The following is a 3,706-nucleotide window of genomic DNA, read 5'->3' on the forward strand; positions in this document are numbered from 1 at the left end:
TTGTTCTCTTATCCTCTATTGACCGGAATTGCTGGACCATTCCTTTGCAAGATTCAAGAACTATATATATTAACCACTCTGGTTTTCTTAGACTTTTCATCATATCATGCGGCCCTAGCATTGTTCCATATTGACACGAATCAGATGAACTCATTTCACACTGTTAAGCTGTCTTATCACTGCAAGCATATCTCAATACCACCTTCCTTCCCTCTACAGGATGTAACTGCGCAAAAACAACATTTTTATTCCCACAACCTTGATCCCCTTACCCTGAAATCCTTATTCCCCTTAAACATAGCAACTCTAACCACAACCCTAACCCTTATTATCAACCCCCTAACGCTAATGACACTGACCTTAATCCAAACCCCAACCTGCCCCTAACCCCAGACAACCAACAACGAAACACACACACACAAAGATGGAAACTACAAAAAAGGCAAAACCCTGGATACAGGGCCCAAATCACAAATACGCAACCAAAATGCTACAGAAAAGCCCCAGATGCAGGCCCCAAATGCTACTGCTAGGCCTCAAAAGCTCAAGATGCATCCCAAAGCAAAAATGCAGACCCCAAACGTTACAGAAAAGCCCCCAAACCCAGGCTGCACAAGTCTACAAGCAGGCCCCAAACTGCCAACAGAAGCAGGCACCAACCACACCCAGATGCAGACCCCAACTGCCCACAAGCAGCTCCTACCCCACCACCCCCTCCCAAGAACTGGACTCCACCCAGACACTGGCCCAAGACCCGGACCCGATCCCCGCCAACCCCCCTACCCTCCCCCCGACACAGGTGTACAAGCAGCTCACAACCCGCCCCTTCAGAGACCGGTCCCACTCCCCCCACCCCCCCCAAGACATGGGATACGGAGGTGTACAACCAACTCCCAACTCCCTCCCCCTCAAAGGGAGGCCCCAAAGACCCCCAAATGGAGGCTCCTAGAGTGAACAAGCACCTCCCAACTCCCCCAGGCACAGGCCCACCCCCCCCCCCCCCAAACACAGGCCACAAAGGTGTATAAACAGCCCAGACCCCCCTCCAAGACCATGGCCCCTATAGTGTACAAGCAGCTCCCAACCACCCACAGATGCAGGCCCCAACCCTTCTCAAAAGGGAGGCACCTAGAATGCATGAGCAACTCCCAACCAGCCTAAACATAGGTCCAAAAGTGCACAAGCAGCTCCCAACCCCCCTCAAATACAGACCCCAAAAGTGTACAAGTAGCTCCCCCCCAGAGACAGGACCCAAAGGTGTACAACCAGTTCCCAACACCCCTGAGACACAGGCCCCAACCCCCCCCCAGACACAGGGCCCCAAATTCTACAAGCAGCTCCCAACCCCTGCCAGGCAGGCCCCCTACCCTATACAAGCAGCTCCCAACCCTCCCCCCCCCCCCCCCCGAGGGAGGCCCCCAAGCCCCCACAAACACAGGCCCCTACAGTGTACAGGCAGCTCCCAGCCACCCCCAGATGCTGGCCCCAAAGTTGTACAAACAGCTCCCAGCCACCCTGCAGAAACAGATTCCTACATTGTACAAGCAGTTCCCAGCCCGCTAGACACAGGCCCTGACCCCCCACAGATGCAGGCCCCAAAGGTGTACAAGCAGCTCCCACCCCTCCCCCAGACGCAGGTCCCAAGCCCCCCCCCCCAAACACAGGCCCCTACAACCAGCACCCAACCCCCTACCCCCGATGCCAGGCCCAAAGGTGTAGAAGCAGCTCCAAACCTCCTCCCTCAACCCAGGCTCCAACAGTGTACAAGCAGCTCCCAACCAACCCTCCCCTTCCCCCCCCCCCGACACAGGCTCCAAAGGAATACAAAGAGCTCCCACCCCTCCCCCAGATGCTGGTCTCAACCCCCCCCCCCGCCCCCAGAAGCAGGCCCCAAAGGTGTAGAGTCAGCTCCCAACCCCCTCAATGCTGGCCCCAAGGGTCTACAAGCAGCTCCCCCCTTGCCCCCAGATACCGGCCCCCAGACACAGACCCCAAAAGCCTAATCACAGGCCTTGAACTCTAGAGGCAGGCTCCAAAACCCAGGACAAAGCCCCAGTGGTTCGAGACAGGGCCCAAATCCCAGACACAGGCCCCAAACGCTAAACATATGCCAAAAAAAGTATTAGTGCTTTATTAGGCCCCTCTTCTTACACAGCTCTTCAGAGTGCAGTTTGCTCCTTTGAGCCTGTGCGAGACACCTGTGAAAGAAAAAGAAACGCATAGGCCTATGCAGCATCCAAAGACACAGCACAACTAGGTAAGTTACTCTCATCTGCTCCCTTACCTCTGCCGCTTACCAGCCCCCGAGGCAGATGCTTCAATCTACCCTCTTCAAACAGCTACAACACCTCTAAAAGACAAAGAGGGGATGCTTAGAGGAACAGTGAGACCTACAACACAACAACTGCTACATCTGTTCCTCACTCACCTTGCCAGAGGCAGCTCTGCGTGTGACGTCCCAGGTTGTACACTGCGTTACCTAACCCTTACCGTAACCCTTACCCTAACCCTTCTCACCCTTACCATTACCCAAATCCTTACCTTTACTTTTTCCTTACCCTTCCCCTTTCCTTCCCCTTCCTCTTACACTTAACCTAACCCTTACCCTTCCGCTTCCCCTAAACCATATCCTAACACTTTCCCATACCCTTACACTTACCCTAACCCTTACTATTACCCTAACAATTACTCTTGCCCTAATCCTTGCTTGCACCCTTACACTTATCCTAACCCTTACCCTTACACAAACCCTTACTCTAGCCCTTACCCTGACCCGTACCCTTACCCTTAACTTTAACCTAAAACTAAACGTTAAACCTTAATGTAAAGCTTACCCTTTCTGCTACACTTACCCTTAGCCTAAATCTAAACCTTACACTTACCCCTACTGTAACCCTCACCCTTATCATTACCCATATCCTTACTCTTACCCTTACCCTAACCCTTCTCCTTACACTTACTGTTACCTTTAACATTACCTTTACCCTAAAACTTAAAATATCCTTATCCATACCCTTACCCTTACCCTAATCCTTACCCTTACACTAATCCTTACCCTTAACCTAACCCTAACCCTAAACCTTACCCCAGCCCTTACCCTGACCCTTACATTAACCCTAATCCTTACCCTAAAACTTACACTTACTCTTAAACTTAAACTTACCCTTAACCATTACCCTAACACTTACCCTTATGTATCCCTCACTCTAACCCTAAAATTAACCCTAATCATTACCCTAACATTTACCCTTACCCTAACCCTAACCGTAACTCTAACCCTTACTCTAACACTTACCCCGACCCGTACCCTTATTCTTACCCTTACCCTAACCCTTACCTTTACACTTACGGTTACCATTAACCTTACCCTTACCCTAACACTTATCCTTAACCTAACCCTTACCCTAAACCTAACACTTACTCTTAACCTTAACCTTACCCTTAACATTAACCTAGTACTTATGCATACGTTTTCCTGACTTTAACCCTAAAACTAACCCTAACCATTACCCTTACACTTACCCTTACCCTAACCCTAACCCTAACCCTAACCCTTACTCTAACCCTTACCCTGACCTGTACCCTTACACTTACCCTTACCCTTATACTTACCCTAATTCTTACCCATACCATAACCCATACCCTAACACATATTTGTACCCTTAACCTTACCGTTACTCTTAACCTTACCCTTACACTTACCCTT

The 3,706-nt window shown here is 50.6% G+C and overlaps 1 long non-coding RNA gene across 1 annotated transcript; it reads right to left on the minus strand.

Annotated features, from left to right (window-relative positions):
* Positions 1–2,149: 2,149 nt before the first annotated feature.
* Positions 2,150–2,548, minus strand: LOC116501719. Its single transcript, XR_004254502.1, has 3 exons — positions 2,429–2,548; positions 2,285–2,350; positions 2,150–2,198 (listed from the first exon to the last, which is right to left on the minus strand). It is a non-coding gene; the product is annotated as an uncharacterized LOC116501719 (long non-coding RNA).
* Between the last annotated feature and the right edge of the window lie 1,158 nt (positions 2,549–3,706).

The sequence above is a fragment of the Aythya fuligula genome, unplaced genomic scaffold (assembly GCF_009819795.1).
Source record: "Aythya fuligula isolate bAytFul2 unplaced genomic scaffold, bAytFul2.pri scaffold_75_arrow_ctg1, whole genome shotgun sequence".
Taxonomy (NCBI): Eukaryota; Metazoa; Chordata; class Aves; order Anseriformes; family Anatidae; genus Aythya; species Aythya fuligula.